The sequence below is a fragment of the Ipomoea nil genome, unplaced genomic scaffold, assembly GCF_001879475.1.
Source record: "Ipomoea nil cultivar Tokyo-kokei standard unplaced genomic scaffold, Asagao_1.1 scaffold2780, whole genome shotgun sequence".
NCBI lineage: Eukaryota > Viridiplantae > Streptophyta > Magnoliopsida > Solanales > Convolvulaceae > Ipomoea > Ipomoea nil.
Window position 1 is genome coordinate 103,960 of NW_017619208.1, and position 22,740 is coordinate 126,699.

The 22,740-nt window shown below is 34.6% G+C and overlaps 2 non-coding genes across 2 annotated transcripts; both read right to left on the reverse strand.

Annotated features, from left to right (window-relative positions):
* Positions 1-2,184: 2,184 nt before the first annotated feature.
* TRNAQ-CUG lies at positions 2,185-2,256 on the reverse strand. The gene has a single exon. It is a non-coding gene; the product is annotated as a tRNA-Gln (tRNA).
* Positions 2,257-3,089: 833 nt separating this feature from the next.
* TRNAQ-UUG lies at positions 3,090-3,161 on the reverse strand. Its single transcript has one exon. It is a non-coding gene; the product is annotated as a tRNA-Gln (tRNA).
* Between the last annotated feature and the right edge of the window lie 19,579 nt (positions 3,162-22,740).

Here is a 22,740-nt window from a genome sequence, read left to right on the forward strand (position 1 = left end):
TGTTTAGTCAAACTAATTGTCTAATTTTGGGAACAACTTAACCATGACTAAATGTTATATACACTGTTTTTTTAGTACTACTGACTTTGTTACAATGTAGTATCTGTTCATATCTACTGTCTCAACCTGCCCCACTAGAGCTCAAACCCATGACCTCCCATTTGGGAGAGTAAATTCATGCCACTAGGTCACAAGTTCATTTAAAAATTAAAATACATGTTTTTAGAGGCAACCCCAACCAAATTCGACTTCTAGTGGGAGCGACCTATTGGCCTTCTTTGTTTGGTCCTTTGTGGGTTATGGTTGCAATTCGGTTATTGGTTTGAGCACGTTAGCTATGGGCAATCCAGACTGGTTTATCTCCTTGTAATCCTTTGTTGACTAGGATCACAAGGCGGGGTCTAATCATCGCACACCCTCGGGTAGTCGGGTAATTGTTGTGGGTTTATAGTCAAAAAACATAATCAAGTAGCTATAATCTCGTTTACTTCATGGTTAAATGCATGGCAGGGGCACAGACTCAGGAAAAAAACATCAAATTTCAGATTGTCTGAACATGCAACTATTAGATTCACATGGATAGTTCAAATGTTCTAACATGTGCAGATTGACATTCCTCTGTCAGAATTTCAAGATGTGTTTAAGAAGCAGTCCATTATAATTTGAGAGAAGTATAATCCATGTATGTATGCTTCCCCCCATTCTTGAACCATCAGGGAAGCTAATTCCTTCCCAAACTCTCCTTTCTCTTCTAGACAACACAAATGGCAGACTCGACTGCTCTACTAAATGCCAAGATTGAAAGCTTAAACTACAAGCTTCTCCCAAAAAGGTTGAAATGTTGAATCCCCAACTCTAAGGGTCCCCCACATTCCAGTTCGACAGAGAATTTCGGAGGATATAAAACAGTAAAACACGATAACTCAATGACTAGCAAGCTAAATGCCGGTGCGCACAAGGCGATCTGTCCACTTTGAGCATAATTCCCACCAAGCCTTTTTTTAGATTTTTGTAAACTCGTTCTTGTAAATAAAAAAGACCCTACAAAAAAGTATAAGCTCAATTTTTAAAACCAATCATAAAAATCCTACTAACCTACTATCTTAAAAGTCCAAAAAATAGAAAAAAAAAATTAAAAAAAAAAAACATCTTTAAGCTACCTAGTAGTGTTCCAAAATAAATATTGGGTCCGGCCTCTAAAAATTTAGACATGCCATGTTCCCACATAATAGTTATTGCGTGGAACGTGGTCCAAACACGTTTTGCTTAATTTTATTTTTTCACGCGCCCAGCTGCAACATACAGTTTTTACATTATTTTAAAGCATAATGTACATTGTTGTTCTCACACTGCCACAGGTTCGAACCATGGTTTTTTCTCCCAAATAATGTCTGAACCATTGAGCTAAACTACGGACAAATCAAAAATATAAAACGCAAGGTCTTACCAAGATTTGAACTCAAGTTACTGGATTCAAAGTCCAATGTCCTAACCACGAGACCTCTTGCTTACACTACAAGTTACATGCGACCTCTTGCTTAGACTACAAGCTGCTGATATCAACTGACGACAATGATGACAACTATGGTCTTTTTCAAAACATTGAAATGCAAAGTCTCACCGAGATTTGAACTCAAGTTATTGGATTCAAAGTCCAATGTCCTAACCACTAAACCATGGGACCTCTTGCTTAGATTACAAGCTGTATGACGACCTCTTGCTTAGACTACAAGCTGCTAATATCAACTGACAAGAATGACGAGAATTATGGTCTGAGTTAAACCCGTACGAACAAATCGAAACTTTAAAAGTTTACAAGGTCCCATCGAGATTTGAACTCAGGTTACTAGATTCAAAATCCAATATCCTAACCACTAAACCATGAGATCTCTTGCTTAAATTACAAGCTGCATGGCACCTCTTGCTTAGTCTACTTGCTGCATTGCACCTCTTGATTAGACTACAAGCTGCTGATATCAACTGATGAGAATGACGAGAACTTTGGTATTTTTTTTTTAAATAATGTCTATTAAACCACTGAGTTAAACCCGTACGAACAAATCAAAATTTCCTCTTGCTTAAACTACAAGCTGGACGAGAACTATGGTCTTTTTTTTTTTTCAAATAATGTCTATTGAACCACTGAGTTAAACCCGTACAAACAAATCGAAACTTTAAAATGTAAGGTCTCACCGAGATTTGAACAAGGGTTACTGGATTCAGAGTCCAATGTCCTAACCACTAGACCATGAGACCTCTTGCTTAAACTACAAGCTGCATGGCACCTCTTGCTTAGTCTACAAGCTGCATTGCACCTCTTGCTTAGACTACAAGCTGCTGATATCAACTGATGAGAATGACGAGAACTTTGGTTTTTTTTTTTTTTTTTTTTTTTTTTTTTTTTTTTTTTTTTTTTTTTAAATAATGTCTATTAAACCACTGAGTTAAACCCGTACGAATAAATCAAAATTTGAACTCGGTTTACCACTAGACCTCTTGCTTAGACTGCAGCTTAATTTGAACTCGGTTTACCACTAGACCTCTTGCTTAGACTACAAGCTGCATGACACCTCTTGCTTAGACATATCAACTGACATCAATGACCCGAGATTTTTTCAACTGACATCACATCAATGACCCGAGATTTTTTCAACTGACATCAATGAGCCGAGATTGACATCAATGACCCGAGATTTTTTCAACTGACATCACATCAATGACCCGAGATTTTTTCAACTGACATCAATGAGCCGAGATTTCTTTTGTTTTAGACATATCAACTGACATCAATGACCCGAGATTTTTTTAACTGACATCACATCAATGACCCGAGATTTCTTTTGTTTTTTTTTTTCAAATAATGTCCACTGAACCACTGAGTTAAACCCGTACGAACAAATCGAAACATTAAAATGCAAGGTGCCACCAAGATTTAAACTTGAGTCATTTGATTTAGAGTCCAATGTCCTAACCACTAGACCTCTTGCTTAAACTATAAGCTGGACGAGAAGTATGGTCTTTCTTTTGAAATAATGTCTATTGAACCACTGAGTTAAACCCGTATGAACAAATCAAAACTTTAAAATGTAAGGTCTCGCCGAGATTTGAACTCGAGATACTGGATTCAAAGTCCAATGTCCTAACCACTAGACCATGAGACCTCTTACTTAGATTATAAGCTGCATGACGACCTCTTGCTTAGACTACAAGCTGCTGATATCAACTGACGAGAATGACGAGAACTATAGTCTGACTTAAACCCGTGCTTAGACTACAAGCTGCTGATATCAACTGACGAGAATGACGGGAACTATAGTCTGACTTAAACCCGTACGAACAAATCGTAACTTTAAAAGTTTACAAGGTCCCACCAAGATTTAAACTTAGGTTTCTAGATTCAAAGTCCAATATCCTAACCACTAAACCATGGGACCTCTTGCTTAAATTACAAGCTGCATGGCACCTCTTGCTTAGTCTACTTGCTGCATTGCACCTCTTGATTAGACTACAAGCTGTTGATATCAACTGATGATAGGGATGGCAATTTCAATCCTACCCGTGGATATCACCCGAATCTACCCCGCAAGGATCGGGTTTTTTTGGGTGATGGTGGGTGGTGGGTAGGGGGTGGGTCTTATAAAAAGCAAACCCGCGGTGGGTCGGGTTGGATTTGAGTTCTATGTATAAGACCCGCCTAGAACCCCACCCGACCCACCATGTGTGTGTTTATATATATATATATATATATATATATATATATATATATATATATATATATATATATATATATATATAATAGTAAAATAAGTACTAGTATGTAGTTATTTATAAAAGTTTATATAACTTCGTGTATCTTTTTACTATTTTTTATATCAAAACTACTAAGTTTATTTTTAAAAATTAACAATTTAGTTATTATATTTAAATATTTCCATTATTTATGTTTTAGTATCACTAATGGATTTTATTTTTTTTATTATGTGTAAATAATTTAAATATTATTTTTTGAAAAACATAATAAGATGATAAGTGGTGGGTACCCGTAGTAGGCACCCGCACCCGGTGGGGGTGGGGGTGGGTTCTGAAAAAGTCCACCCGATGCGGGTTGGAGGTGGGGTGGGTGGAGAAAATATAAGGTGGGTCGGGTGATGGATGTAGCCCTCCCCGACCCATTGTCATCCCTAACTGATGAGAATGACGAGAATTTTTGTATTTTTTTTTTTTAAAAATAATGTCTATTAAACCACTGAGTTAAACCCGTATGAACAAATCAAAATTTGAACTCGGGTCTTACTGACTTCTTGCTTAGACTACAAGTTGCATGGCACCTCTTGCGGGTCTTGCTGACCTCTTGCAAAGTGCGAACAAGATTTGAACCCATGTTACTGGATTCAAAGTCCAATGTCCTAACCACTAGACCATGGGACCTCTTAATTAAATTACAAGCTGGACGAGAACTATGGTTTTTTTTTTTGTTTTTTTCAAATAATGTCTATTGAACCACTGAGTTAAACCCGTACGAACAAATTGAAACTTTAAAATGTAAGGTCCCACCAAGATTAGAACTCGGGTTACTAGATTCAGAGTCCAATGTCCTAACCACTAGACCATGAGACCTCTTGCTTAGATTATAAGCTGCATGGCGACCTCTTGCTTAGACTACAAACTGCTGATATCAACTGACGAGAACTATGGTCTGAGTTAAACCCGTACGAACGAATCGAAACTTTAAAAGTTTACAAGGTCCCACTGAGATTTGAACTCAAGTTACTAGATTCAAAGTCTAATATCCTAACCAATAGGCCATGGGACCTCTTACTTAAATTACAAGCTGCATGGCACCTCTTGCTTAGTCTACTTGCTGCATTGCACCTCTTGATTAGACTACAAGCTGCTGATATCAACTGATGAGAATGACGAGAACTTTGGTATTTTTTTTTTTTTAAACATAATGTCTATTAAACCACTGAGTTAAACCCGTACGAACAAATCAAAATTTGAACTCGGGTTACCACTAGACCTCTTGCTTAGACTACAAGCTGCATGGCACCTCTTGCTCAGACATATCAACTGACATCAATGACGAGAACTATGGTTTTTTTTTTTTTCAAATAATGTCTATTGAACCACTGAGTTAAACCCGTACGAACAAATCAAAACATTAAAATGCAAGGTGCCACCAATATTTAAACTCGGGTTACTGGATTTTTTTCAAATAATGTTTATTGAACCACTGAGTTAAACCCGTACGAACAAACCGAAACTTTAAAATATAAGGTCCTACCGAGATTTGAAATCAAGTTATCAAGTTATTGGATTCAAAGTCCAATATCCTAACCACTAGATCATGGGACCTCTTACTTAGATTATAAGCTGCATGGCACCTATTGCTTAGTCTACAAGCTGCATTGCACCTCTTGCTTACACTACAAGCTGCTGATATCAACGGATGAGAATGACGAGAACTTTGGTCTTTTTTTTTTTTTTTTTTTTTTTTTTTTTTTTTTTTTTTTTTTTTTTTTTAAATAGTGTCTATTAAACCACTGAGTTAAACCCGTACGAACAAATCAAAACTATAAAATGCAAGGTCTCATAGAGATTTGAACTTGAGTTATTAGATTCAAAGTCCAATGTCCTAACCCCTAAACCATGAGACCTCTTATTTAAATTACAAGCTGCTGATATCAACTGTCGAGAATGTGGAGACAACGAAAGAGGAAAATACATCATTCTTAATTATTGCAAAATAATAGGTTTATTATCCTCTTAGTTATAGTAAATAAGTCATGTTTATTTTATAGCTTCAAAATAATAATCCAATCTCCCGTTCTTCACTACCCGATCACATAGAGAGGTGCCAAACATTCTAAATACTATGTCGGGGTGTGAGAGCTTTTGAGATTGAAGATTCAAATTTTTGGGAGAAAGACTCATACTATTTATAATGTAATGTCAATTATTAATAATGACTAGTTTTTTACGCGCATTGCGCGATTGAGATAATGCCCAATGTGTTTTTTAAATAAGTACTTTAAAGTATATATCAATGCAAGGTTATATTGGAATTGTTCATGTATAGATAATTGAATGTTGAATCTGCGTATTTAAATAGGTAATTCTAAGTTTACAAATACAAGATAATATAGTCAAGATTGATTATAATTTTCAATAAAATAATTGTATAGGTATGGTTGAAAACAAATACGAGACATAAGGGAGAGAAAATAAAAATTAGGGCATAAAATATTAAGGGAAAATTGCATCTTTAGTCCTTGAGTTATAACCAAGTTCCGACTCAGTGCCTAAGTTATGACAGTATCTGAGTTTAGTCCCTCAGTTATGAGCAAAGTAGCGAGTTTGGTCCCTAGCATTAATATTCTGTTTGCCGCTAACGAAGAACTTAAAAACAATTTAATAATAGAGGGGTAAAAGAGAAATTTCAAATTATAATTCCCTTCTTATGTTGAAACCCATTGCATAACATTCATTATTTTCGTCTTATACCTACAATCAATGGTTTTTTTCTTCCCTAAGCGTTGAAATCTCAAATAGAGGGGTAAGTTGTTTCTCTATTTTATATATTTAAATAAATAATCAATATTCTCCATATTTATGAGCAAGAAAAAAAGTAACTTGGAGGAGGTGTTTGCTAACGTACTTCAGGAAGAATATTGACTACTTTTTTCTTGATAATCAATATCTTTCAAGTTACTTTTTTCTTGATATAAAATAGAGAATATTGATTATTTATTTAAACATATAAAATAGATAAACAACTTACCTATGAATTTCGCAGCTTAGAAGTGGATGAATTTGAGATTTCAAAGCTTTGGGAAGAAAAAAACCTTCGATTGTAGGTATAAGAAGAAAATAATGATTGTTGCACAAGGAGATTATAATTTGAAATTCCTATTTTACCCCTCTATTATTAAATTTGTTTGGAATAAGGGTCAAATAGGCTACTGAACTGCACACCAAACTACAATTAGGCCATCGAACTCAAAAAAGATGCAATTAGGTCCTGAACTACACAAGTTCATGCAATTAGGTCTAAAATGACCTGTTTACCTGCCATGTAGGTTGCGGATTTTAAAAATAAATTTTAAATTAATTTTAAATAAAAAATTATTTTTTTTTTAAAAAAAACAGAACAACCGGAGACGATTTCGTCTCCGACTGTTCTGTTTTTAATTTTTAATTTTTAATTAATTTTTTGTTTAAAATTATTTTAAAAATTTACAACCTCCACGTCAGCAAAGTAGCAGGTAAACAGGTCATTTTGGACCTAATTGCATGAATTTGTGTAGTTTAGGAATCCAATTGCACTTTTTTTTTTTTGAGTTCGATCATCTAATTGCAACATGGTGTGCAGTTCAGTGTCCTATTTGACCCTTATTCCAATTTTTTTAAAGTTTTCCGTTAGCCGCAGACAGAATATAAACGCTAGGGACCAAACTCGGCACTTTGCTCATAACTGAGGGACTAAACTCGGATACTGCCATAACTTAGGGACTGAGTCGGAACTTGATTATAACTCAGGGACTAAAGATGCAATTTTCCCAGATATTAATTATATACTAATATTGAAAGCTAACTGTTGATTGCCAAACAATGGCATTGCGAGGTAGTTTCCCACTTCAATTTGTTGTGTGATTTGAATACTCTTTTTATCAATAAATCCCCCAAGTAGTTAATATGATTGACTTAATTATATATTTTTATTTTTTTTTTATTTTTTAAAAACAATTATTGTTATTATTATTATTATTATTATTATTATTATTATTATTATTATTATTATTATTATTATTATTATTATTATTATTATTATTATTATTATTATTATTATTATTATTATTATTATTATTATTATTATTATTATTATTATTATTATTATTATTATTATTATTATTATTATTGTTACATGATTAGGTCATTTTACATGTTAATCTAAACAACTAATTTTTTCAAATATCTTTTTACCAACCATTGATATAATTCACTAGTCAAATCCGCTAACGCTAACCGCTAATTGTTGGTTGTCAAACAAGGATATTGCGAGATAGTTCTCACTTTAATTTGTTGTGTGATTTGAATACTCTCTTTGTCAACAAATCCCTCAAGTAGTTAATATGATTAGCTTTATTAATTATATTTTTCAATTTTTTCATGATATTAATAAAATACTTGGTAAATAAATATATAGCATTATTTTGTATTATAACTTTGATATTTAATTAAAAAAAATAGTGCACAAAAAAGATAATAGACAATGTAGTGAATATAACCAATTGATGAATTTGAATGTAAAGAATTTTTACATTGGAGAAAAATAAAGACAATATAACTGATAAAATTATTTCTCTTAATTTTTGAAACCAACAGACAAAATATCATTATTTCTCTTAATTTTTTAAACCAACAAACAGAATATCATTATTTCTCTTAATTAATTTATTGATAATGAATAATTTTTTTTAAATAAAGACATTGTAGGGATAATGTAGCGAATATAATCAATTGATGAATTTGAATGTAAAGAATGTTTATATTGGAGAAAAATAAAGACAATATAACTACTGAAATTATTTTTCTTATTTAATTTATTGATAATGAATATATTTTTATGAATAAAGACATTGTAGACACATAATTCTAAATTAAAGAAATACATATGTATTATTTTTTGTTGTAGCTACTAAATTATTATTTAATTTAATAAGAATAAAATAGAGTACTAATTATGTCAACTTTGATTGAGATGGGGTTCGAACCTAAAACATTTCTTGTTGAAATCAATGAATAAGTTAGCGGTGAATTATTATAAATTAACGAAAAAGATAATATTTAATGAAAAAGTTAACGGGTAATCATATTCATTAAGAATAAATTAGAAAATTTTAAGGAAAAAATAAATTCTGATCAATCTGAGTAATTCATTTGATTAAAATCTGTGACCGCCATTTTTTATACCTATTATAGGTCTAACTCTCTTGGGCTCTTATTAGTATAGTAAATTTGTCACTTGCAGTTCTATGAAGAACTCAACTTTGCATTTTTGTTTATATATATATATATATATATATATATATATATATATATATATATATATATATATATATATATTAAGAACCCACCAAATCATAAAAGCTAATATATATCTACGGTTGTGATTAGCTTTTATGATTTGGTGGGTTCTTAATATATATATATATATATATATATATATATATATATATATATAGATTTAGGTTCTCGTGCGGGTGAGGGCTTTAGGTGCGGTTGTGCGGTTTAATCTGAGCCATTCATCTCGCTTTAATCAACGTCCAGGATTATCAACGTTTTAAAAAAAAACGCGGTGGCAATTTTGTAATTTTTGCATCTAGGTCAAAATTAAGGTGAGCGGATCTGTGATTAATGTGCATGAGTTTTGTGCTTAATGTGCGTGAGGTTTGTGCTTAATGTACGTGTGGATGTGCTTAACGTGAATAGTTGTTAAAACTTAAAGTCTGTGAGTGAATACTTAAAGTGCGTGAGTTTTGTGCTTAATGTGGGTGATGTTTGTGCTTAATGTGCGTGGGTTTTGTACTTAATGTGCGTGAGTTTTGTACTTAATGTCAGTAGTTGTTGAAACTTAAAGTCTGTGAGTTAATATTTAAAGTGCGTGGGTTTTGTGCTTAATGTGCGTGAGGTTGTGCTTAATGTGTGTGGGTTTTGTACTTAAACTGCGTGAGTTTGTGATTAAGATGTAACACTTAAACTGCACCTTAGCTTATACTTCTTTGTTCCAGGCACACGTTTTTTTTTTTATTTTTAATTTTCATTGATTTGAGCCGTTGATCTAAATTTGATCAACTGCTCAGATTTAACCGCACAACCGCATGGGAAGCTATACCCGCACCTGAACCCTTCCATATATATATATATATATATATATATATATATATATATATATATATATATATATATATATATATATATTTTGGTGATGAGTTGTATTTTGTCCGATTTTTTTTTTTGATGGGGACAAAGGGGGGTTTTATATTTTATTCTCTCTCTCACCTTTAATCATCATCTCCTTCCTCAATCATCCTCACGCCATAATTATCGTGTTCATCATCATCCTCTCCATCAACCGATCATCACCGCCAGTCTACGCCACCATCGTCTTACTCGTCGCCGGAAGGAAACCAGCGACAGAGAGCATAGCCGACATATGAGAACAGAGATAAGGTCCTCGATAAGTCGCCGTCGATCAAAGCTGCTGCTGGGAAGCTTTGCCGGAAAACACACAGAAGCCGGGAGGGAGAGGGTACAAGAAGGAGAAGACAAGAGGGTGACGATAGTGGAGTGCTGCAATGGAATTTCTGGGAGAGAGAGAGAGTGACGGAAACCAGAGAGAAGAAGAAGATCGTGGTGAGCTTGGCGTCAAATGGTGGAGTTGAAGAAGAAAAAGATAAGATGAAAGTAAAAAACATGAATGAGAGCTAGAACAAGGGAAGAGGACACGAATGTGTGTACGCAGGCCCAAATACTGTGGATTCACACATACATACTACATTGAATGTGTACACTGTCGTCCACGAATTTGTGCACACATGCATTTAGGTGTGTGCACGGTAGGAGCCCCAGTGTTGCTAATCATACCAACAATAATTATTTCATTTATTACGTTGATTGTTTAACACTAAGATGTAGCATATCTTTGTTTTCCCACTTAACATTTAAACACGCACATAGTTTGTGTACTGTGTGCAAACGTTTTGATATCGGAATGACTTTATTTATTTAGAGATTAAAGATTCAATTCCTTTTGTAAGGTTAATATAATTTTTTGATGTCATAATATATATACAAATCTAATAAGATCTAATAAAGTTGGACCCTTAAGGGGAACTAAAAAATGTTGTTGAATTATTTATTGAAATGAATTGTTCATATTATTTTGATTTTTTTTTTTAGTATTTTATTAAAATTATTTTTTCTATTTTATCTTCTATTATATCATTTACTTTTCCTAAATATCCTTGTATTCTGTCCGTGTAAACTTTAGTAACAGAATATTCCGTTAATTATTTATTATTCTTAACTTACTCAATGATTTTCATAAGGAATGTCTTAGGTTCGAACCTCATCCCAATCAAAATTGACATAATTGTTAAACATATACTATGAATATGTTAGATATTAAAAAATATAATATTAAATTTAACATTAACTTTGGTCAATTAATTATAATCAAGTATTGGGCATTATTGATGAAACGGTACACCTAATTTACACTATATATTCAACACAGATGAGAAATTATGCCTATTATCATTATCTTTTTGGGGAAGTAGGATTTTGTTATGTTTTTGAAGGTCCATTGCGCCAAAGCACTAAAATTGCAGTGAAGCACACCATGGGACTAGATCAAATCAATAATTTATTTCGGGCAAAAGTGGCAACAAGAGGAAGCATGGATTACGCCAATTAATATTGTTTTATTGTGTTGCAAAAACTATGCTTGAGGTACTATTCAGTGGGGTGCTTCCCTCCAAAATTGCTATTGCACCCGTTAATCCAAAATTTATGTTACAGGTCATAGTTATGTATTCTTGAAATATTTACTTTTATGAAAAATTTGATAATCTTGCATTGATATACGCCAGGATATTGAATAATACTTTGATAAATTCTGAAATACTAATTTAAAAATATATATTGAGCATCAGACAATTCGCGCAATGCGCCTGCGGTAACTAGCTCACATTTAATTAAATCGAGATACACTAAACAATAGTGGACTCGAGTTATTATTTATTAAATTTCATTGATCAAAATGTAAGCTCGCATTAGATCTTCATTAATGTTAAATGAATCATACTTTGGACTAAGATTTGTTTTTTACTGTTATTTAGATGACTGATGAAGAGAGTCTTCTTGCTGCCTTATTTAGTGCCTATGGACAAGTAAGTCACTTTACTCATCTGATCTGAACTTCAACCTTATTCCACTACATAGAAATTTTGGTTTTAATTTTTTAAATACACAGTTTCTAAAATATAAAGACATGCATGGTTTATGGAACTTTTTTCTTTCTCCTTTAAAGAGTGGGAAGACAACCTTTTAGTGGCGGCATGGTGGGTAGCTTGACCAGTAGTTACTTTTAAAGACTTGTTTAAAACAAGAAGTGGTGAAATTATTATTTTATCATTACTTTTAATAAATTATTATTTAACATTAATCTAGGTCAATCAGAGAGTTTTCTTCTATATATGTTTCAATAGGTTGGCTAAGCAAGCGTCGTGCTGCTATGCGAAGCAGCCTGAATGTTGCACCCTAGATGGTGAAAGTCCAGTAGCGAAAGCATCACTAGCTTACGCTCTGTCTCGAGTAGCATGGGGCACGTGGAATTCTATGTGAATCAGCAAGGACCACCTTATTGCAAGGCTAAATATTCCTGGATGACCGATAGTGAAGTAGTATTGTGAGGGAAGGGTGAAAAGAACCCCAGCGGGGAGTGAAATAGAACATGAAACCGTAAGCTCCCAAGCAGTGGGAGGAGCCTGGGCTCTGACCGCGTGCCTGTTGAAGAATTGTTGGAAATTTATATAGTAATGGAGATTAATGTTTCAGATGAACTACCATAAAAGCTTAAATAATATTTAGAGTTGTGGAGTTGTAAATATTATTTTAGTTTGGTAGAAAGTTAATTAAAATACTTCAAGAAATTTATATAGCTATATGCTTGAGATTTATATGGCTATATGCTTGAGATATATATATATATAGCTATATGCTTGTGATATATAGCTATATGCTTGTGATATATAGCTACATGCTTGGAATATATAGCTATATGCTTGAGTTTTATACAGCTATATGCTTGAGATATATAGCTATATGCTTGAAAATTTTAATGCATGTTTGCCTAATTAATTTCGGCTTATGAACTTTGAATTTACATTTCAAGTTCAAAATTACTCTTAACATGCGTTGGAATATGTAGCTATGTGCTTGGGATTATTAAACTACATATATGGATATTATTTATATTTATACTTTGCATGTTTTCATGCGTAAGGAAAATATATATATATATATATATATATATATATATATATATATATATATATATATATATATATATATATATATAATTTTGCATATAGTTACTGACTCAAAATTTAATTATTTCTCCAGTGATAGATATATCATTCATGATATATCTTATCTTATGGAAGTTGAGTTTTAAATTACAGCAACTTCCATGCAACTTCTCCAAACAGATATATTTTTCATCTATAAATATTTTGGAGAAACATCTGAAAGATATATGCAATAAACTTGCATAAGACTGAGATATTTCACAGTATTGCATTTCAATAGAAAATTCTCAAACAAAGCAACTTGAGAATTTCATTCATCTTCTTGTATCCATAAGATTAAATCTTGAACCTTGTTGCTTTTATAGAGGGAGATTTAAAGTTTATAGGAAAGTGATTACACGCCTGAAGATATCAAATGATCCAGATTTTGTTCCCTGTTGTCTTCTGTATTTTGTTGTATCTCAAATGATTACAGATTACAAGCACTTTTTTCAACAATCTATAAGGTTTAAATATTATAAACCTGTGATCATTGGTCTTGCCTTGAAAGTTTTGAAGGCAAGATGTCAGGCATGGAAGAATAAGTTCTCATCAAGGTAATATTTTTCGAAATGAGATTCTGAATTTGTTGATGAGAGGATGACAGAAATCACTTTTGGGTTTGTCATTGTTTATTGTACAAGAAGATTTCCGTGCGGTTTTGCATGGTGTTCATGGCATGCTATGTACATGTGGTTTGCATACATGCTATGAAGTTTCATTTCTGTTTTCACTCAAAATCATGGGCATATCAAATTATGCCAAGATGATTAGTGAGATGTATAAAATAATTTTATTTAAATAATTTATTTTGTTAGCCATAATTTAATTGGCATGAGAAGATATGTTCTCTCCATGGTGGGGTGAGTGGTTTTAACGCATCAAAGCCCGGAAGAGATGGATCATCAAAAACAAATACAAGTTACAGGATGAGATCGGTACATTAACTTTTATATTTTTGTCTCGGACTCGGCAGGTAAGTAAGTTTTATTTTAATTACTGGTTAAGTTCTGGATTATGTCCAGAAGATATGCATGAGATTCTTTTGAATTTTGCATAGCATGTTAAATACAAGGATATGCTTATGCATGTTTATGAATATTTTATATTGAGACATTGTCTCGATTGCATGCACAGTATACAAGATACATATATAATATGCTGGATCTTGAGGTGCTGTAAATCTGCCAAATTTGAATTAAATTGGTGTTATCAATTTGTTGTTTTCTTATGCATGGTTACAATGTTTAATGATTGTAAGTTGGAATTAATTTCAATGTCATGCATGAAATTATTGATTATTTTAGCACACAGATAATTTTATCCTTGTGAAAGTGTGAAATATTATGTTATGAATATTTCTGATAAAGCCATAAATGCCTTTGAAATACTCTGTTATATTTCTTATGAAGGGATGCAGAAAGTTTTATGCCTGAGATATGCATAATGAAATTCATAAAATTTATGAATGCCTTTAACACAAAGTTTCTCATATTGAGAATGTGTTAAAATTCCGAAAGCCAAAAATTTTACTAGTTTATCTAGTATGGCTGGAAGTTAGCAGTGAAAAGAAAGTTTAAATTTAAATCATGGATTATGATTTAAGTTAGTATAATTCTTCATTTTAGAAGAAACATGAAAAGTTAAAAGCTTAAAATCAAAATGGTTTATTCTCTAAAGTTGATGTTCTCTGAATGGAGGAGGTTTATTCTCCAAAGTTGATGATGTCTCAAATGGAGGAGGTTGAATTTTTATTTTAAGGAATCCTCACTGCTAATAAGTTCAACATGATGATTGAAATTCTTGGTTATAGAATTTGCAAGAAATAAATATTTATTGACTAGAAACCTATAAAGGGGGTTCTGGTATAATCAATTGAATATTTTATTTCACCAGTTCATTAATAGAATATTAAAATTCTATCTGTCATCATGTTCGGGTGGCTAAGTGGATGGGATTAAAAGGAATTTTTGATATACTTGAATAAAACCATTAATTATGGTTTAGTATATTTAATAGAAATTTCCATCCTGGAAAGATATTCTAATGCCAGTTGAATGTCTAATCATGAAACTTGTTCCACAATTAGTAGATGGATATTTCTGCTTGGAGGAGGTGTTGTTTTATGGGTTTCTAAAAGCAAAGTTGCCTTTTCAACTACGGCATCTGAATTTCTTGTGTTGGCTTCGGCATGCAAATAAGTTGATTGGCTAAGGATTTTGATTATTTAGATTCCAGTTTGGCCAAAATCGATGTCACCAGTTTTAGTACATTGTGACAGAGCTACTACACTGGCCAAAACATATAACAATAGTTATAATGGCAAGTTAAGACATATAGGCAAGAGATGTAGCTATGTGCGGGAGCTCCTAAGTTATGGTGTTGTAGCACTGGACTTTGTACAGTCCCGGTTATAACAGATCCGTTTGCAAAAGTCTTTGCAAGGGACATGGTTCTAAAGACATTGGAAGGGATATGGAAAGCCTAATTATTTAAATTGCAAATGAAGGAAAGCTCAACTCACGTCTAAGTTTTTACGTTAGACCTTGAGTTCAATGTAGATGAATACTTCATTTTGTGATTGCAAGCATCAAAAGTTTAAATTAAAATTTGTTCCCAAAAAAATGTGATGCTTGGTTCTGCATTGTTGTAGGGATGGGTTTTTACTCTTAACTGATCTTTTGAAAAAATGCAGGGTGCAGTGCATGATATAAAAGATTAGCCTCTGTGAGCATGAAGTGTGGCCGCTTCAAACAAGTTTGGGCTTTACTTGGTACGTGCTCATTGATGGATACAGACACATGGCCTTAATAGTGTCAAGTTACAGTGAGTTGTAATGACTGTAAAACTTGTGTGTCTTATATCTACGTTTCTTCAAAGAGACTGCGTGATTCAAGGTTCGTCCATCACTGCAATCCGAATTAATGTAACGCATATAATACTATGTGAAAGTTCAATCTCTAAGACACTTTCATTTATGCATGAGTTTTGGATTTATCTTCGTACAGTATTAATTTTACTATATAAATGGAGGAGGAATGTTGGAAATTTATATAGTAATGGAGATTAATGTTTCAGATGAACTACTATGAAAGCTTAAATAATATTTGGAGTTGTGAAGGTGTAAATATTATTTTAGTTTGGTAGAAAGTTAATTAAAATACTGAGAGAAATTTATATAGCTATATGCTTGAGATTTATATGGCTATATGCTTGAGATATATATAGCTATATGCTTGTGATATATAGCTATATGCTTGTGATATATAGCTATATGGTTGGAATATATAGCTATATGCTTGATTTTTATACAGCTATATGCTTGAGATATATAGCTATATGCTTGAAAATTTTAATGCATGTTTGCCTAATTAATTTCGGCTGATGAACTTTGAATTTACATTTCAAGTTCAAAATTACTCTTAACATGCGTTGAAATATGTAGCTATGTGCTTGGGATTATTAAACTACATATATGGATATTATTTATATTTATTCTTTGCATGTTTTCATGCGTAAGGAATATATATATATATATATATATATATATATATATATATATATATATATATATATATATATATATATAATTTTGCATACAGTTACTGACTCAAAATTCAATTATTTCTCTAGTGATGGATATATCATTCAGGATATATCTTATCTTATGTAAGTTGAGTTTTAAATCACAGCAACTTCCATGCAACTTCTTCAAACAGATATATTTTTTCATCTATAAATATTTTGGAGAAACATCTTAAAGATATATGCAATAAAATTGCATAAGACTGAGATATTTCACAGTATTGCATTTCAACAGGAAATTCTCAAACAAAGCAACTTGAGAATTTCATTCATCTTCTTGTATCCCATAACACTACAAGAAAAATGCACATAGACAACGGTTAATAACCATTGTCGTAGGGGTAAAATTTCTGTTGTTGAAGCCGGTGTTGTTGTAACTCCCGCGCATAGACAACGGTTTTTAACCGTTGTCTTTTCTAGAAACAACAACGGTTTTTTAACCGTTGTCTATTAAGTGTTGTTGAAGCTGGTGTTATTGTAAGTCACGCACATAGACAACGGTTTTAAACCGTTGTATTTTCTAGAAACGACAACGGTTTTTTAACTGTTGTCTATTAAGTGTTGTTGAAACCGGTGTTGTTAAAAGTCACGCACATAGACAACGGTTTTTAACCGTTGTCTTTTTTATAAACGACAACGGTTTTTTAACCGTTGTCTGTTAAGTGTTGTTGAAACCGGTGTTGTTAAAAGTCACGAACATAGACAACGGTTTTTAACCGTTGTCTTTTCTAGAAAAGACAACGGTTTAAGAACCGTTGTCTATTGAGTGTTGTTGAAACCGGTGTTGTTAAAAGTCATGTACATAGACAACAGTTTTAAACCGTTGTTGTTTCTTTCAAAGACAACAGTTTTTGACCCGTTGTCTATTCAATGTTGTTGAAACCGGTGTTGTTAAAAGTGATGCACATAGACAACGGTTTTTAACTAATAATCACAATAGGTAGTTTTGGAACATCATAGCTAGTACTCAAACACTGAATTCAACAACATCAAACCTAATAATAAAGTAGAAGCTTACGAGCTTACGGCGGGGAAGAGGACGAGGTTGGTGCGACGATAGCAAATGAGGGATGAGGCGGCGGCGGAGGTTCGAGCAACGACGACGGAGGCGGAGGTTCAAGCGACGACGAACGACTTCGATCGAGAGGTTGGACTTCGGCGAACGACTTCGATCGACGGAGGGACTGCACTGTCGCGCTGTTTTCTTCTTCTCGAAGAAATTTTGTTTTTATTTTGTCTTCCTTAAGTGTTAACGAAAATAATTGAGAGGAAATTTATTTTTTGAGAGGGAAGGAGATTATTTTTTACAGAGTGTGTGAGGGATTTTTTTTTTTTTTTTTTTTTTTTTTTGGAGAGGAAAGGAGATTTTTGCAAAGTGTGATAGTCTTGAAAGTCAAATTTAAAGAAGAGTGAATTTCATTTTTTTTTTATCTTAGATTTATAGGTAACAGTCTATTTGTAATCCTTTTTTATCAAAATATTCAATTTTGGTCGTAGTATTATTTCGACATGATCAATTTTGGTCCTCTATCAATAAAATCGTTGAAATTAAATTAAATTGAATAATTTCATTTTGATATTTTTAATACAAAGTGCGTTGACTAGTTATATTTTTTTATAAAAAAATCATAATTGAAGAGCGAAATGTCCTGTATTTAACCAAATTTCAACAATTTTTTTTATAAAGGACCAAATTTAATAAATAAGAGTTGGTGTGGCTTGGTAGGTTTAGCTTTGTTTGTTATGTTAAAGGTCTTGGGTTTTATCCTTAACTTATATTTTATACAATCATTGTCTTGGTTCTCAGAGACAACACATAAACAAACTCGTTATATCTTAGATGTTGCGCTTGAGTCCATAAGTGTTGGTGTGGCTTGGTGGGTTTAGCTTAGTTTGTTATGTTAGATTATGTTAGAAGTTTTGGGTTTTATTCTTCCTAGAGGCATCCTTAACTTATTTTATAAAATCGTTGTCTTGATTTTCACAGACAACACAGAAGCAACCCAGTTATATACCAAATGTTGCACTTTAGCACATAAGTGTTTGTGTTGCTTAGTTGGTTAAATTGTAATTGCTATGTTTAAGGTCAAAGGTTTAATTCTTGTTGTTAACATCTTTGTTTTTATTTTATAAAACTGTTGTCTTTTATAAAATAATGATGCGCAAAGACAACAGTTTTTTATAATCGTTGTCTTTATAGTGTTGTGTATTCAAATACGCTTAAAGACAACATATCAAAGACAACGGTTAAGTAAAACCGTTGTCTTAAACAAATAAAGAACGCGCAACGACAACGGTTAGGTTATATAAAACCGTTGTCGTTGTAGTGTTGTGTATTCAAGTGCTATTAAAGACAACGCATAAATGACAACGGTTAAATAAAACCGTTGTCTTTTAGAAAATAATAATGCGCAAAGACAACAGTTTTAAAAAACCGTTGTCTTTGTAGTGTTGTGTATTCTAGTGCGCTTAAAGACAACACACCAACGACAACAGTTAAATAAAACCGTTGTCTTTTTTTAAAAAAAGAGTGAACAAAGACAACGGTTTTAAATAACCGCTGTCTTTCTAGTGTTGTGTATTCTAGCGCGCTTAAAGACAACACACCAATGACAACGGCTAAAAAAACCGTTGTCTTTAAAAAAAAAAAACGCACATAGACAACGGTTTTAAAAAACCGTTGTCGTTGTGGTGTTGTCTTTTCACAAAATGCACAAAGACAACACACTTATAACAACGGTTAAGTAAAAACCGTTGTCTATGACAAAAGTGTTGCATCAAAGACAATGGTTTTGGACCAAAGTGATGTCTTTTATATATAAAAGACAACACTTTTCTTAAAAACTGTTGTCTTTCTAGTGTTGTCTATGTGCATTTTTCTTGTAGTGTAAGATTAAATCTTGAACCTTGTTGTTTTTATAGAGGGAGATTTAAAGCTTATAGGAAAGTGATTACACGCCTAAAGATATCAAATGATCCAGATTTTGTTCCCTGTTGTCTTCTGTATTTTGTTGTATCTCAAATGTATTACAAATTACAAGCACTTTTTCCAACAAGAATGAGCCTGCGACTCATAGGCAGTAGCTTGGTTAAGGGAACCCACCGGAGCCATAGCGAAAGCGAGTCTTCATAGGGCAATTGTCACTGCTTATGGGCCCGAACCTGGGTGATCTATCCATGATTTTAAGGTTTTCCACCGGAGGCTTTTGGAGGATCAAGTTCACTCAACCCGAATTGTTTTTGTTGAATTTGTTGTGGTATGTTTACACTTCACACTATGCTTTTGGGGGTAAAGTGATGTTTCACAAGTTGCAAGTTTATCTGTTTGTTGGTGAAACTGAAGGGATAATGGATGGATGCATGAATGGTGAAACAAATTAAACTAGTCTTGGTTTCATCCATGTTAGTTGTTAAAGTTTTAGTGTTTTCTTTTTTCCCTGGCCTGGCAAGAGAAATTATTTAGTCTGTTGAAACCTGAGTGTTGTTGACCTTTGAGAAAACAATTTAAATCTGGAAATTAATATTGACTTAGAAGGTGTTGCTGCTGATTGCGTTAATTGAGGCATGCTGGCATATATGTATAGTTGAGGCATGCGTAGATAATAGATTGATGCAGAGAAACACATGGGTATTGAGAATGTTATTGTCGATTCAATCAAACTGTTACACAGACATACGAGAATTAGAACTCCTAACTATACCTATACATCGGGTTATTAGTTGGAGACTAATTCCTAACCACAGAACATAAAGACTAGTCTAATAACAATAAGAACAATAATAATAATAAACATATTATAACTCACACACCCCCTCAAGATCAAGGTGGTATAGCAGCAACATTGAGCTTGGATCGTAGAGCAGCAAAACGCGCTGTAGGAAGCGGCTTCGTGAAGATGTCCGCCAGTTGATCCTTCGTTGAAACAAAATTTACCAGAAATTCACCTGAAGCTACTTTGTCCCGAACAAAGTGGAAATCAATTTCCACGTGCTTCGTGCGAGCGTGAAACACCGGATTGGCGCATAAGTAGGTGGCGCCTAAATTGTCACACCACAACGTGGCAGGAGCCCTAGAATGCAGACCCAACTCTCGGAGAAGTGACACAACCCAAGTTACCTCTGCTGCTACATCCGCCAGCCCTTTATACTCAGCTTCTGTGGATGATCGGGCAACAGTCTTCTGCTTCCGAGAAACCCAGGATATTAAGTTCGACCCCAGAAACACGGCATACCCACTGGTTGACTTTCGATCAACCGGACAGCCAGCCCAATCGGAATCTGAATAAGCATGGACATCAACGGAGTCGGACGGTGACAAACGGAGCCCGAGGGAAATAATACCCTTGACGTAGCGGAGAACGCGCTTCAGTAGTCCCCAATGTTCAACAGTGGGGGTATGCATAAATTGGCACAGCCTGTTGATTGCGTAAGAAAGGTCAGGGCGAGTGATCGTCAAGTACTGGAGGGCCCCAGCCAGACGTCGGTACTGCGTGGGGTTATCAAATGGTTCATCCGAGGGTGCTGCTGATTGAGTTAAGGACGCCGGGGTGGCAAGTGGCTTGCAATCAGTCATGCCCGCTCGAGATAAGATGTCATCCATGTAGCGCCGCTGAGAAAGTAACAATCCTCCGTCAACGTGTAGGGTCTCGATGCCCAGAAAGAAACTCGGGGTGCCCAGGTCTCGAATCTTAAAGACGGTGGAAAGACGGTGCAGCAGGGTGGCGAGCAAACCGGCATCATTGCCCATCATGATGATGTCGTCGACGTAGACTAATAAGAACACACGGGAGTTCCCACTTGAGTAGTGAAAGAGGGAAACATCGGTCTTGGATGCAAAGAACCCTGCAGTTAGTAAATAATCATGTAGGCGTTTGAACCAAGCACGGGGTGCCTGTTTCAAACCATATAGAGACCGTTGTAGGTGACACACATGATTTGGGTGTGTCGGATCCTCGTACCCTGGCGGTTGCCGCATATAAACGGTTTCAGCCAAGTGGCTGTTTAAAAAGGCGTTGTGGACGTCTAGCTGTCGTAGCGTCCACCCCTTTGTCACAGCAAGAGAGAGTAACATCCTGACGGTGGTGGGTTTGACCACGGGACTGTAGGTGTCAAAGAAGTCCTCACCAGCTACCTGGTTGAACCCCTTGGCGACTAGACGCGCCTTGTATCGCTCAATAGACCCATCGGCCTTACGCTTAGTGCGGTAGACCCACTTACACCCAATAATATTCATGCCGGGTTTAGCTGGAGTGAGGGACCAGGTGTTGTTATGCAAAAGAGCATTAAATTCCTGATCCATGGCGTCACGCCATTGAGGGTGCCCTACTGCCTGTGAGTAGCAAGTTGGGTCCGCTGTGATGGTAAGAGCCTGAAATTCCTCAGTCGTGCCACGCGTCATGCGACGTAGTCTCATGACATGTGCTCTCTCTTGTGGCACATTGCGAGCACGCCGTCGTGCCCTGGGCCGGGCCGCCGGGCCAGGTAGAGCCAAAGGTGGTGGAGGTGCTGGGTCGGGTTGTGGTACCGGGGGTACCATTGATGGTACTAGCGGTCCAGAACCCCATGGCGTAGGTGTTGCCTCCGTGTGTGTAGCCACCTGTACAGGCAAATCTGTTGCAAAGGGAAAGAGAGTTTCGTCAAATCTGACATGACGACAGACAAAGGTTTTGCCCGTGTTTAGGTCCATGCGTCGATAGCCCCTAAAGGATTGTGGGTAACCTAGGAACACGCAGGGTGCGGACCGATACTCTATCTTATGCCTATTATATGGCCTAAGATAGGGAAAGCACCGGCACCCAAAGACTCTAAAGAAAGTGTATGGCGGAGGTGTTTTGTATAGACACTCATATGGGCTTGTGAATTTTAACACGGATGAAGGCATGCAGTTGATTAGATAGGTAGCGGTTTCAAAGGCTGAATCCCAGTATTTAAGTGGAACAGAGCCTGCGGCGAGCAAAGCCAACCCGGTTTCGACAATATGCCTATTCCGGCGCTCAACTCGCCCATTTTGCTCGTGTGTATA